Source organism: Phascolarctos cinereus, unplaced genomic scaffold, assembly GCF_003287225.1.
Source record: "Phascolarctos cinereus isolate Bilbo 61053 unplaced genomic scaffold, phaCin_HiC Scaffold_2;HRSCAF=192, whole genome shotgun sequence".
NCBI classification, from domain to species: domain Eukaryota; kingdom Metazoa; phylum Chordata; class Mammalia; order Diprotodontia; family Phascolarctidae; genus Phascolarctos; species Phascolarctos cinereus.
The window spans coordinates 229839923-229855386 of NW_027555625.1; the positions used below are offsets into that span (position 1 = coordinate 229839923).

Genomic DNA, 15464 nt, shown 5'->3' on the forward strand with positions numbered 1-15464 from the left:
AACTGAGGCAAGCAGGGTTAAGTGACTTGCCCAGGGTCATGCAGTTAGTAAGTGTCTGAGGCTGGATTTGAACTCAGGTCTTCCTGATGTCAGACCTGATGCTCTATCTACTGTGCCACCTAGAGTTAGAGCCAGAGGGATCTCTGAAGCTATACAGTTCAACACTCTCCTTTCAAGAATGAGCAATGGGAGGCCTAGAGGGGTTAAGTGACCTGCCCAAGGTCACACAGATAGCCAGCACTAGAAATGGGACTTGAACCCAGGTTCTCTGACTCCAGAGCCACCTACTGTATCGATAAAGCTTGAAGCACAGTCCCTGGCACAGAGTGGATACTTAATAATTGCATACTCCCTTTTCCCTCCCCCTCACTTTCTAGCTGTGTGATCCTGGTTAAGTCACTTAAATCTACCCTAGATGAGGTCTTTTCCTAGGTAGGGATAATACTTGTGCCTGCCTTATAAAGTTATCGTGAGGACCACAGATCACAGAATTCAGAGCCAGGAGGGAGTTTAGAGTTTAGAACTTAATGTTCACCTGGTTCAACTTTCTCATTTAGCAGAGGAGAAGAATGAGGTCCAGGGAGTCCCCACAGATAAGCTCAGAGTTTGCCCCCCAATCTTGAATCATTTAGTACATTTTCTACTCTGCTGGAGTACCTTTTGTACACTGTAAAGAGCTATGTAAATGCCAGCTAGGATTTTTATATATAATAGGAAATCTAGATCATCCATCACTTTTCTTGGAATTTGCAATGGGAAGGACTTTCCTTACTCCCTTTCCTTTTCCCCTCTCTCCTCTGAATGTCAACAATTGATGTCCCTAGGGATCAGAAGATCACAGGATTTGGAGCTGGAAGGAACCTTAAACATCATCTTGTTCAATTCCCTCATTTTACGGTTGAGGAACCTGAGGCCCAAAGAACTTAAGTGAGTTGGTCAAGGTCACGGAAGTACTAAGTGTACAGGTACTAAGAACCAGGATTTGAACCCAGATCCACTAACTCCAAATCCCATAGAAGCTCCTCAAAGATCGACAAACTCACTGTGTCCTTAAACAAGTGAGGGAATCTCTCTGTGTGCTGATGTCCTCACCTGAAGAATGGGGAAGTGAATATCATGCTCCTCTGCCTGATGGACTTATTGAGGAGATAACATGAGTTAATAAGAATGAAAGCACCTTGAAACTTTATATCCAACATACAGATAGAAGGTATTACTCACCCTTGTACTCTCCTTGAGTACAATATTATTAATCAGTTGTTTTAGTCACGTCTGACACTGTGACTCCATTTGGCGTTTTCTTGGCAAAGGTGCTGGAGTGGCTTGCCATTTCCTTTTACAGATGAGGAAACTGAGGCTACCAGGGTTAAGTGACTTGCCCAAGGTCACCCAGGTAATAAGTGTCTAAGGCTGGATTTGAACTCAGGTCTTCCTGACTGTAGGCCCTGAGCTCTTATCCATTGAGCCACCTTGCTGCCTCCTTCAAGCACATAGTAGATGCTTATTAAATATTTGTTGAATGTTAAAGATTACTACAAGAGGTAGTCAACCTTTCCAGAGACAGGATAGTATAGGGAAAGACCACTGGGCTTAGATTACAAGACCTGGGTTCAAATAATACTTCTGATTGATGTCAGCTCTATGACCATGAGCTAGTCATTGATCACCTTGAGCCTTGGTTTTCTTCATCTGTCAAATGGGGGGAAAATAATGACTGTGGTACCTCTTCTACAGGCTTGTATCAAATGAGATAAATGACATAAATCTCAAAGTGCTGTTTAGATGGAACAACTGTCACTACAGAGCTCACAGGCTAGTGGGGAAAACAAGATACGGAAACACATAAAAACATCGGAAAGTGCAATCACAGAAGGAAAGTCCTGTGGAAATGTACAGGAGGTAGAAATGGTTTCCTGTGAGGGAAGGAGGCCGGGGAGGAGAGTACTGCAAGCCGTCACAGAGAAGGTAGCTGGGTCCCCAGTTGGGTATCGTCGCTTTTGTCACTATCTTAAGAGAAAGGCAAATCATAACAAAATGAGGTGAAATCAGGAACTTTGTTTAAAAAAAAAAAAGACCCAACACAAAGCCAAAACCAGCTTCCAGAGTTTGATCTGAGCTCTGTCCAGATCTGGCACAACCTTCCCCATGTTCTCCACCTTTATCCCTAACCCTGAATGATGATCCCAAATGCTCACAGTGATGACCTCAAGGTCCAGGAGATGATTCATCAAGGAGAGACACATTCATGTGCATCCACTGAATTGGATTCAATTACTAAGGTAGATATTTTTGGGAAATCTTCAATACCAAGGCTTGGAGAGGAAGAAAAGAAGGTTGTGGTTAATCAGAAATTCAATTAACTAGAATACCCCCCAGACACTAAATGAGTGGGATAGGATGGGAATTATACCTGTAATTTCTTCAGTGTAGAAGGGAGGAGGGGAAAGAAGGAAGTGAGGAGAGAAAGATGGAAGGATGGAAGGAAAAGTAGGGAGGGAATAAGTATTTTTGTCATTCAGTTGTTTCACTTGTGTCCAATACTTTGTGACCCCATTTCGGGTTTTCTTGGCAAAGACGCTGAAGTGGTTTGCCATTCCCTTCTCCTGCTCATCGTTACAGATGAGGATACTTAGGAAAGCAGGGTTAAGTGACTTGCTCAGGGTCACACAGTAAGAGTATGAGGTTGAATTTGAACTCAGGTCTTCCTGACTCCAGGCCCAGAGCTCTATTCACTGCAATACTGAGCTGCCCGTTAAGTATTTATTAAGTAGCTACTATGTGCCAGGCACTATGCTAAGCACTTTGCCAGACTGTCTCATTTGATTTTCATAACCTCCCTGGGAAATAGGTACTATTGTTACCCCCATTTTATAAATGGGGAAACTGAGACTAACAGAGATGAAGTGACTTGCCCAGGGTTATAATTACTATATAGCTAGTAACTGTCTGAGGTCACATTTGAACTCGGGTCTTCCCGACTCCAGGCTCAGTACTCTATCCACTATAGCCCCTAGCTGATCCCAGATGCAGAGACTCCTCCCAACGAGGCCAGCATCAAGTTTGCAACTTGAGCTCTGAGAGGCGATCCCAGGATCCCAGCTGATACTGTGTTAGAAGCAGGACTTGAATCTTGTACTCCTAATGCCCAGGCTGGTCCTCTAACCATGATGCCATACTGTCTCTCTAAGAGCAGTGGGAAGAATGAATATTGTTCCCAGAGCACAGATGAAAGTGACATAGGCATGATAGCACAAAAGAGAAGAAATACTTCTGGGTGGATGCTTAAAGACTATGTGAGGCATGGTCTGGGGTCAGCTAGATAACTGTGGGCCACTCGTCCACTTGAATAATAATAATAACAGCATATATATGTATATATATTATATATAGTGTATATGATGCACCAGGCACTGTGCTAACCACGTTACAAATATTACCCCATTTGATCCTCGCAACAACCCTAATTGGGGCTGTTGCTAGGGAACCAGGGCTCATGCCACGCACTGCACCATTGCCAAAATTGAAATGGCACACCTAGCCTTTGTGAGTGGTATGTGGAGCTTTGGACCCAGCAGTTAACAGGTGGAAACAAGAGAAGTGCTTTGGGCCAAGTCACATCCATTTCCGTTAGCAGTGGCAGCAGATATTTCTATCGAGCATCTACCAGGTGTAGGTGCAAATGGCATGTCCACCCTTGGTTATTATTGTCCTGGTAGAGAGAATGGTGCATGTGTAGAATCTGAATTTTGAACTTGAATTTAGTGAAGCATCTCAGTGGGCCTAGTTTATACTACCATTTTACAGGGGAGGAAAGTGAGGCAGACAGAAATTAAGCACTGGACTTGCCCTAGGTCACAAAGCTGGTAGTGTTTGAAAGTGGAATTTGAACTCAGGAATTATGGATTTCCGGCTCAGTGTTTTATCTCCTGGGCCACCCAGTTGCTTCTACTTAGGACTTTGCTGGCCACTAGGCTACTAGCCCACGAGGCAGGGATGGTGTCTTATTTAAGCTTTACACCTCATTGGTTGCCTGGCATAGTACTCTAGCCACATTAGGTATTTAAAATGAACGTAGAGAATGACTTTGAAATTCAGCGATGGTCCCTTTGGTGGTATTCTCTCCCTCTTCAAATGCCAATGTATTTACTTATTCCTGCACATACTGCATCTCCCATTAGAACAAAAGCCCTCGGTGGACGGGGCGGTAGGTGCTTCATAAACACGTGCTGTTGAATTGAGTTAACGTGGGCAGAGGAGATGGCCACATCCCAGAGTGCTGTGGGCACTTGTCTCCTTCCTTCAGCTGAGAAAATCCTCCTTAAGGCTCATTTTCTCTTTTGGGCCTAATGAATTAAACCCTCTGTGGGCCCTGCTCCACCCTTCCCTCCTCTCTCCAACCCAACTGATTTTCAGTCAGCAAGCAGGATTCTTGGCAAACCCCTTCCTCAAACATCTGGCCTCCCACCTGGTCAAACACATCTTGAGGGGCGGGTACCATACACATTCCCTGGAGGATGGACCAGGCCAACCAACTCAAGCATAGGAGTGCTCCTTGTAATGAGTCTGGGAACAGGGTCAACTCCATAGCTCTCAAGTGGAACTCAGAGCCCTACAAATAGCAGCCAGGCATCCTGGGAAGCCAGAAAGGGAAACCAAGGATCAGGTCAGGAGCTCAAGGCAATATGGCCTTGTAGTCTACACCTATGTTACAAACTGGGAGTGGGGGCTGGTTCTAGTTGCAGACAAAGTCAAGATGTTAGCACCGGGCCAGCCTAGAGGTAGGGCCTGAAGTCATGTCCTTCATGCCCAGCACCCGGCACATAGCAGGCATTTAATAAATGTTTATTGAATTGAACACATGGCAAGCTACTAGTGGGCAAGGGCTATGCCTTTTCCTTCTCACTGTTTCTCCTCCAGATGATAAAGCCCAATGCTTTGCATCTGGTAGATTCTAATCAGTGGATGTTTATTAGATCATTCAGTGCTAGCTCTGGGCTAATAGAAGCCTGGGTAGGGCTGGTATCTATACATAAATAGAAAAGAGTGGGTTCCTAACCCTAAGGAACTTAGAATCTAGTTGGGTGAAGGAAAAAAAAATCTACCTATTTCTATATCTCTCTGTATACACATATGTACACACATACAACCTCTGTGGTTGAATTTTCACATGTGGGTATATAGATACACATACATGTATATAACACACAAGCGTGCGCACATATGCACGCATACATATATGTAAACACACATACATATAGGTATATACACAACTATTCAAGACCAACTCCAGACAATATAGAATTAAGTGCTACATGGCATATGCACATAATACACACACGGTACAGACAACAGTGTAAAGGAGTTCAGAGAACATTATAGCTAATTCTTGACTTATAATAATCACCATGACATTTCTCTGTCACTACATGGCTTACAAAGCACCTTTCCTTCCAACAACCATTTGAGGAATCGATGATGAGGCTATGAGGAGGAAGATGGTTTGTTCAAGGTCACACAGCCAGTAAGGGAGGAAATGCAGCCAGGTCTCAAAAACAAGTCTTCTGGCTCCAAGTTCTTTGCAATACATGACATGCCCATCCAGCAGCTGGGTTTTTGTCACTAGGCCCACTGAGATGCTTCACTAAATTCAAGTTCAAAATTCAGGTTCTACATTTGCACCAGTCTCTCTACCAGGACAATAATAACCAAGGGTGGACATGCCATTGGCACCTACACCTAGTAGGTGCTCAATAGAAATATCTGCTGCTGCTAAGGGGAATGGATGTGACTTGGCCCAAAGCACTTCTCTTGTTTCCACCTGTTAACTGCTGGGTCCAAAGCTCCATATACCACTCACGAAGGCTAGGTGTGCCATTTCAATTTTGGCAATGGTGCAGTGCGTGGCATGAGCCCTGGTTCCCTAGCAACAGCCCCAATTAGGCAATCATGCCATTTATCAGGATGCCAATTAATAATAATGATCTTAATGATCTTGCAATTAGATAGTGCCTTTCATTCAAAGAGATTGGAGGGACAATTTCTGCAGACTTTGCTCATGGCTACCAGCAGCAAGGGAGCTCTTCCAGGTAAGGCCCTGAGTCATCCATGGGAACCTCTCTCAGGAGGTATATCCTCCACCTCTGGGAAAGCCACCAGAATCACATCCCAAATTTGGTCACTTTTAGGGCAGGGCTAAGCCAGCTTCATGACACCATCCAGACACACAGTAATCAGGATCTTTGAAGCACAAGAGCCGACTACCTGAGGTCCTGGCTCTTGTGGAGATCTTAACCCTCCCACAGCTAGCTAGCCAGCCAGCTGTGCTTACAGCACACATGATTTTTCCAGTTTTTTTTTTATCCCTCCACATCCACTATTCATATTCCGGCTGGAAGAGTGTATGCAGGGACCGAAGGGGCAGAAGCATGGGTGTAGAGCCATATTGTTTAATGAAAAAAAAAAACCAGAAGAACAAAAACTGCCATTTTTTTAACCTAGAGACAATGAGCTAAACACACCACTACACAGCTCTTTCACTATATGGTGACAAAGAGGAACGTCCAAGTTGCATGGAATGTCCAGCATTAATCTGCGAGACTGGCTAATGTTCCACATTCTCAACGTAAACACAAAAGAGTCTTGCCTTGTGGTCACCCCACCCTCACCGGGGAAAACAGCTGGATTCACTCAGTCTGACAAATGCATGCAAGCCACTGAGCTACATGCTGGGAACAGAGAGAAAAGTCAAGCAATCGCTAACCTCAAATAGCTTATAGTCTAGGAGTGGGGATGGGGAGGGATAGGCAACAATTCTTATTTACATAGTTAACATAGAGTTATAAGGCTTGTAAAATGCTATATATGTGTATAAGCATGTATATATGCATATACGTATATACATACACACACATACCTATGTACACACGTACACATATATACATATCCTAGGGGCTAGACCACTGGACCTGGACTCAGGAAGACTCTTCTTCCTGAGTTCAAATCTGGCCTCAGATATGTACTAGCTGTGTGATCCCGGACAAGTCACTTAACTGTTTGCCTCAGTTTCCACATCAGTAAAATGAGCTGGAGAAGGAAACGGCAAACTAGTCCAATATCTTTGCCAAGAAAACCCCAGACAGGGTCACGAAGAGTCATACTGAAAAAAGATTTAACAACAACAAATATATATCACTTGATAATGACATGTACACAAATGAGTAAACTGAGGATAATCTGAGAAGAGATCAATGAAGAAACATCTACTTCTAGATACTGAAAATGCAAAAGAACAACAGTCCTCGCCTTCGGGGGTTTACCTTCTACTAGAGTATTAACAATCATGAAGAGAGAGGGAATCCAGCTGCAGGTAGGAGCTAACCCCTAAGCTGAGCCTTGAAAGAAGTCAGGGATTCTAAGTGAGAGGTGAGGAAGGAGAACGCCCTCCAAGGACAGCAGATAGCTTAGTCAAAGGCATGGAGATGGTAGATGGGATGCCCACTTTGGAGACTGGTTTGATTTGAATGGACTTAGAATTGTGAAGGGAAAGTAATATGAAATTATCTGCAAAACTCAAAGGACATTTCAAACTAGGTTAGAGGTGGGATGGGGAGGTGAACCATTATGGAGCTAGAACAAAACCCAGACATCTAATCCAGGGGTTGCCAAACTTCATTTTCCATGAGCTAAGAATGGTTTTTACATTTTAAAGTAAGGTTTATATTTAAAAATGAAAAGAAACATTCATAGCTGGCAGGTGGCATAAACATAGGCAGATTAGATTTGGGTTCTGTGGCCTCGATTTTGCAGACCCTCTTTTTTTTTTTTAAGGCAACTGGGCCTAAGTGACTTGCCCAGGGTCATGCAGCTAGTGTCAGGTGTTTGGTCTGAGGCTGGATTTGAACTCAGGTCCTCCTGACTTCAGGGCCCATGCTCTATCCACTTTGCCACCTAGCTACCCCCATCATTTTTTGTGCCATGGGCCCCACTGATGTCTGGTGAAAAATACAGATGTCTAATCAGAATAATACTTTTCAATGCATTAAATGAAAGACATAGGATTATAACGTTCAATTACATTGAAACACAGCTGTCAAAACATTAAAAAAAAAGGCATGGACCCCAAATAAGACCCCTGTGTTTTATTCAATCTCTCTATTGGATATATAGTAGAACTGGGACCAAAAGAGGGAAAGTGACTTGTCCAAGGTCACATGGTTAATAAATGGTACAGTAGCAGGATTAGAACCAAGGCCTCCTGACTCCCTGTTTAGTGTCCTTTCCACTGCATCTTTGGCCTTGTTGTTTCAGGCTATACTGTGTGGGTAGCCAGGTGCTTGCTTTCATACTGGCCTTTCAAGGAGAATCAGCTGTCTCTACTCCTATTCTTTGAAAGAGAACTACTCTTCAGAGACAAGATTTACAAAACAAACTCATCACAGGATTTAGAACTGGAAGAGACCAAGCCCCTCATTTTATGGCTGAGGTAAGTGGTTAGAGTTCAAATTACTCAACTCAGACCACACGGTTGTTAAGAAGCAGAGCTGGAATTCAAACACAGATCCTCTCACTCCAAATCTAGCTCTCTTTCCTCAAAGTCAAGTTGCTGCAATAATAACAATGTAATGTTAAAAAAAAACCATCAGGATTAAAAAACCCAAACAAACCCAAACCAACAAAAAACCTTAAGTACAAATGTTAACAATCACCTCAGATGCCCAGTCACAATCCCAAATGCATGCTGACCCTTCCTGCCTGAGTAACTTCAACAGAACATATTTATGCACACAAACTACCCAGGGAAGGAAGATACTTTGTGTAAATGTCTGAACATTTCATTAGCCAAGCCCAGCACCTTCATCCTTCCAGCTGCTTATTAGAACATTAAATTACACACTGGGTCAGGTTGTTTTGAATTATTTTTCTCTCTTCCACTAAACAGGGTAAGTGAATAGAGGGAAACTGCCCTTCACTTATGTTCTCCCCCCCCACCCCCAGATTTAATGAATGGCTTTAATTTAATTAAAACTCTCCCATGATTCTGCAATAGTTAGTACAGTTGTAGGAAATTTCCTTTTCTATGAACAAGATAAGAATAAATACTAACTTCTTGAGGTAGAGGTTCATGGGGTGGGGCTCTCAAAAGAAATCCTTTTACCTGCTGCTAGGCTTCATAGAAAGCTTTTTGGCTCCTACTACCAGGAGTTCCCTTGCAAACATGAATAGAATCTTTCTGTAACTCCCGTTTCTCAAATCCCTGGCCCTGAAGCAGGAGAGGGAAGAATAATTGTGTGGGAAGGCTGGAGGAGGAAGAAGGGCAGATGGGGTGGAGAGAGGTTGTACCAATATGCACAGATGTGCAAATACCCAGATTCACACGTAAGCTGAATTTAATTACTTAATTAATTAAATATTTACTCTTAACTGAAAAGTGATTAAAACACAAACAGAGGGAAAGAGGGGCCGAGGAGGAAAAGGGTTAGGAAATGAACTGGGGTGGGGTGGGGGTGGCCACAAGAGTATCAAAATCAAGATCGGTTGCTCCGTATTTAAATACAGACAGGGCTTATAGGGGAAGTACGGACGTGTGCTATTTCACAGAGAAGGGAATCACCGGTTTAAATCTCGTATTCTCCACTCAAAGAACCTTCTGCTTTTAAGGAACTGAGAAAAGGTATTTGAGAAGAATGCCTAAATTCCTACCCCTAAGGCTTTCTAAAACACTAGAGGAGGCGAGGGAGGGAGGGAGGGTGTCTCTCGGAGCTCCTGGGAAGACCAGACCTGGGGAAACAAACTATACATTTTAAAAACCGACATTCCCCACCAACGATCTCCTCATTCCCCAGTGACCCCTCGTGTTCTCCTCATTCCCGTGGCTGGCCCTCGGGATCCCCCGATGTTCTCTTCAGTTTCCTACTGAGTTTAAACACCCAGAGAAGAACCAACTGACAAAGCCGGCTCACAGAGTGCAGGCTGCCAGAGTCCATTGAGTCTATTCCCCGCGTAAGCCTCGGGGCGAGATGAGTTCAGAGGCTCAGTCTGAACCCTCCTGGCTCCGAGAGCTACACCGTTTCTCGAGGCCATCTAGTCTAGCTCTCTGTCCCCACTAAACAAGGGGCCCCAAAACGGAAGAAGAAAGGGGTGAAAAGTCATCACCAGCCACCCCCACCCTCTCCAACGATTTGAATTTTTCAAGCTAAGCCCCTCACCTCACTTGGCAGGCTCTCCTCAGTGAGGAACCCGTGTGCCCAGCGCCCAGGCTGTGCCAGCCACCTCGCTGGCTTAGGACACAAGGGCTGGGCAGCCTCCCCCACATTTTTCTCCCCCCCCGGCTAGGGTTTTCCTCCTCTCCCTCCAAGCTCTCCTCTCGCCTAACGCCCCCCCTCCACTCATACACCTGTTTGCCGCGCCACGCGTCCCCTTCTCCCCGCCAGGCACTGACCCCGCTCTCCCCCAGGTATCCTCCCCCTTCCTCAGTCTTGGGGGCGAAGAGAGCATAGAGCCTACGCGGGGGCAGGGGGTCCCTCCTCTCTCATTCTCTCACATTCCGTAGCCAGGGCGGGTTTCCCTCCCGAGCCGGGGCTGGGCTCCCGGAGAGCGCCCCACTTACCGGGGCGCGGGGAAAGCTGCTGCCGCTAGCACCGCCTCAGCCTCAGCCTTAGCCCGAGCGGGGCGCAGCCGCCTCTGCCTGTGCCGCAGCCCACTCCGGCTGCGGGGCGCCGGCACCTCCGAGGCGCTGCATGCCGAGGAGAGCCGCCCGGCTCAGCGCAGCGCCGGCTCTGGCTCCTTCCCCTGCCTGAGGCTCTGCGCGGCCCCAGCCACCACCACTACAGCTGCTACCGCCGCCCCGCCGCTGCTGCTGCAGCCACTCCTCCGCGGCCAGGGAGTGAGAGTGTGTGCGTGTGCGTGTGCGTGTGTGTGTGTGTGTAATATGTGCGTGTGTGTATATGTGTGTGTGCCCCCGCCTCTCAGCCTTGCGCGCTCTGATCGCTCGGCGAGTCTGGCTGCTGCAACCCGGCGGCTTTAAATACCCAGATCCCGAGGCAGCTCCGAGCACCGGCACAGCCCCAGCCGCGGCAGATCCGCGCAGCCCGCCAGCCGCCAGCCCTGCGCGGGGAGCCGAGGCGGGGGGGAGCGATGGAGGAGGAGGAGGAGGAGAAAGAGGTGGAGAGAAGGGAGGAGAGACGGGAGGCGGCGATTAACCCCTGGCAGGGGGCCTCCGGCTCCCATTTCAAAACAAAAACCTGGAGCAAATAGCAACCCGAGTCCCCCCCTTCCCCCTACTTTCCCATCCCTCTCCTTCTCCCAAATAAGTTTTTTACCTCCGGGATCCCCGCCCACGGTGACGCGGTCTGAGCTGGCTGCAGGACCCAAAGACTGTCGGCTGCCAGACCAGCTCCAGGGCTCTGAGCACTTGTTCAAAGTCCAGCCGCCTCAGCGGTCTCAGCGATGAGAGTCGGGTAGTCAGACACCACGCTGAGAGCGCAGCATTTCGGGGGGGGGGGTCGGGGACGGTGGGCTGCCTGTGTCCCCCCCCTTCTCGGGTCACCGCTCACACACAGACCCAGACGCGGGCGCGTGCGCGCATACACACACACACACACACACACACACACACACACACACACACGCGCAGACACGCACACACACACACACACACACACACACACACACACACACACACACTCCTCTCACATAGCCTGCTCTGAGTTGAAACAGATGTGTATTTCACCCAAATGGTAGGAACTGAGCTTCAGACACCAGGAGAGCAAACGGAGGTGGGGGAAGGGGGAGGAGATAAAGTGAAGCCGGAGAGCAAATGGGGTGGGGGAGAGAGAGAGAGAGAGAGAGAGAGAGAGAGAGAGAGAGAGAGAGAGAGAGAGAGAGAGAGAGAGAGAGAGAGAGAGAGACAGAGACAGAGACAGAGAGAGACAGAGAGAGAGACACACAGAGAGACACACAGAGAGAGAGACAGAGAGAGAGAGACAGAGAGAGAGACAGAGAGAGAGAGACAGAGAGAGAGAGAGAGAGACTCAAGAAAGTGACGCTGGAGAGGTGAGAGAGGGAAGCTGGAGACAGATTACAAGGACAGAAGACAGGACTAACTAGAAAGAGAACAGATGTTAGGAAAGGGGTTAATAGCTGTCCTGGGCGAGCCATTTACAACAAATCAAATGTGATAAAACAAGAAACCTATTGATAAGGTTCATTCTGGCGTGAAAAGTTCTGTAGAGAATAAAAAAGACTTCAAAAAAAAGGTAATTTCCAGGAAGAAAAGTATTAAGGAGCAATTTCTGGAAACCCCAAGAAGATTCCCAAATAGAATCGTTATCCAAGTAAATTCATTCCCACCTCCCCCATGACAAGTTTAGAAGTGTTTCCTTTTATCTGCTTTCAAATTGTCCTTCACCATCTGCAAACATTCCTGCCTTACAGCAGAAAACTGCTTCATTGCTCGGTACTTGTCTCTAACAACATATCAATTACTATTAGATATACCATCGGGGCTGTTTTTCAGAGAAATCACAAGGTTACCAACTCATACTCAGAGAAATTAACTCTGGCCTAAGAAGAAATCTCAGTCTTTACTCTGAAATGGAATCCAGTGGGATGGAAGGAAGAAAATACAAAACTACCTTCCACTGGAGGAGATACACTATGATTTGTGTCATTGACATTGGAACCCTCGTCTCCTGTATTCCACAGTCACTGTGGCCATAAAGTTGAGCAGCTGGGCTAGAAGCTGCCAGGGCCTATGGGAAAAGCACCCCAGGACTGGGAAAGCAGGAGACTTGGATTTCAGACCTAGTTCTGGACCTAGTTCACAGCAGTTCCTTCCTCTTTCTGGGCCTCAGTTTCCTACTCAATATAACAACAGAGTTAGACTAGATGATCTCCAAAGCCCTTTCCGCTCTGCCCAGCGAGGCTGACCTTTGCTTCTTCTTCAGCAGCAAAGGATGAAAGGATATAGACCTACTTTTAGAAGAGAGCCCAGGGTAGCCAGACAAGCAACTCTTCCTCAAGTTGGATAGGACTGATGGTACAATGAACTGTATCCTGCTCCTTCCTACACTGGTAAAATACTTAAAGGCAGGGACTGTCTGGTTTAAACCTTGTACCTTCCCCAGCACAGTGCTATCTCAACAGGATAGGCACCTATTATGGTAGCAGATGCTTAATGGATGTTATCGAATGCTAGGATCTAGGTGGTATAGTGGGCTTTGAGTCAAGAAAACCTGAATTCGAATTCTATCTCATATACTTAATAAACAATAATGCAAGTAATTTAGCCTTAATCAGCCTCATTTTCCTCATCTAAGGTCTTTTCCAGCTCTAAATCTATGATACTATGAATGAAAATGCATTTAAAAATTTACCAAGTGTTTTCTTAATAGCTGCCATATCCTCAACTATAAAATAAGTTAGACTAGATTATCTCTACCATCACCTCAGTTTCTAATAATAATGTATTTTTACAATGCTTTATGGTTTACAGAATAGTTTCCTCACAACAGCTCTATGAGGTAGGTAGTGCAAATATCATCATCTCCATTCTACAGAAAAGAAGACTGAGGCACAGAGAGGTTAAATGAGGAAGAAGCACGGTACAATGCAGTGGTTCTCAAAGTGTGGTCCAGGGGTCTTCTTCAGGGAAATATGAGATTATTATTTTCTTAATCACGCTAGGCATTTAAATTTCTAATAAGGTACATATAGATAGATACAACCCACACAAACAAAAACTCTTTGGGGCCCTCAATGATTTTAAAGAGTATAAAGGGGTCCAGAGACCAAAAAGTTTGAGAACCACCAGTGTGATGGAAATATCACTGGCCTTCACGTCAGAAGACCTTGAATCATGTCTAGATTTTGCCACTTATTAGCAGTGTAATCTTGAGCAAGGCACTTTGCTCCTTGGCCTCATTTTCCTCATCTGCAAAGGAAAGGGGGTTGGGATCCTTGATCTCCAGGGTCTCCTCCAGCTCTAACATTTTGTAACTTGCCCATGATCACCACAGCTGCTAAATATCAGAGCTAAGGTTTAAACCCAGGGCTCCTGACTCCAGGTTCAGTGATTTATCTCCTATAGCATGATGGGTTGTCTGGGACCCTGGGGACCTGTGAGATAGGTAGTACAAGATGGTCCCTGTTTTACAAATGGGCCCAGTTTTACAACCTGGTCTCCCAACCCGGAGTCCAATAGTCCTCTTGTCATTGTCATGCAGGACACTGTCCAAACGTATCTGGGATTTGTTTGTATTTTTACACTGTTATTATGTATATAATTTATATAGGAGTCGAAGTAATTGTCCAAATTCTTGGGCCTGGTCTCCCACAGTGCTTGGGCTTCATTCCAGTTTAGGAGAAAGCTACTTATTCATGACTCAGCTCTCATTTCCCCACATCCCCACATCCCTTTACATTATTCAAAATCAGGTTTCTGGGTGAATTCTTTTCTCCATTTAATGTCACTGATTTCATTAGCCTCTTCTTGAAAAAGAATGTCAGACTCCCTTCCCCAACCTATCTCCTCTCAAAAAAAAAAAAACCCCAAATGACAGCTATTCTATCTAATCTCCTAAGAAGAGCTCTTGAATCTTTAGAATCACTAATACTCTCATGACTGCCCCAAATTTGGCCATGTCCCAAATCTTCAATTTCGTCTCTTCTACCCCTAAGCACCTATTTATGGCATCATGGATTTAAAGCTGGGAAGGACATTAGAAGTCATCCAGTCCAACTCCCTCCTTCTACAGATGAAGAAACTGAGACCCAGAGAAGCTGGATGATTTGTCACATAGAGAGTAAGTGGTAGAGCCAAGATTCAAAATGAGGTCCCATGATTTTGTTTTCTGTTATTTTTTTTCCCAGGCAATTGGGGTTAAGTGACTTGCCCAGGGTCACACAGCTAGTAAGTGTCAAGTGTTTGGTCTGGGGTCGGATTTGAACTGAGATCCTCCTGACTTCAGGGCCGGTGCTCTATCCACTGTGCCACCTAACTGCCCCACCGTGATTTTCTGTTTTTCCAACATACATTCAATAAGCAAGGGAGTCATAATCATCTGCTTTCCAGGTCACACTTAAAATTCCTTCTCCTTTGGGAAGAAGGGAGTAGTTACTTGAATTTTGCTATGGTAGAAAGAATTCTCTAAACACGAGGTTTAGTCTTGGCTACAGCTTTGACTTGCAATATCGTGCTGGGCAAGTCACTTGCCATCTCTGAACCCCAGTTTTCTCTTCTATAAAATAAGGCAGATAGACTAGGGTCATAACAGAGCTGCCATCCAATACTCTGAGGTCCTGCTGAGCTCTGACATTCAGTAACTGTGAATTCCACTGGAGACCTTGGCTTTGGCTCACTTGGCACACCCATTTATACCAATGTGTCTAAATCTCATCTGATATGCTAGGGGATAAAGGAACTGATTGGTTTTCTCTTTGTTTGTCATTCTAAACGTCTTTATCAC

The 15464-nt window shown here is 45.7% G+C and overlaps 1 protein-coding gene across 1 annotated transcript in view; it reads right to left on the bottom strand.

Annotated features, from left to right (window-relative positions):
* Nucleotides 1-11132, bottom strand: part of SULF2 (sulfatase 2) — a 138992-nt gene extending 127860 nt beyond the window's left edge. Inside the window, exon 1 of the mRNA XM_020984167.2 lies at nucleotides 10607-11132. The gene's annotated coding sequence lies outside the window, so the exon portion shown is untranslated. The remainder of the gene's footprint in view (nucleotides 1-10606) is intronic.
* Between the last annotated feature and the right edge of the window lie 4332 nt (nucleotides 11133-15464).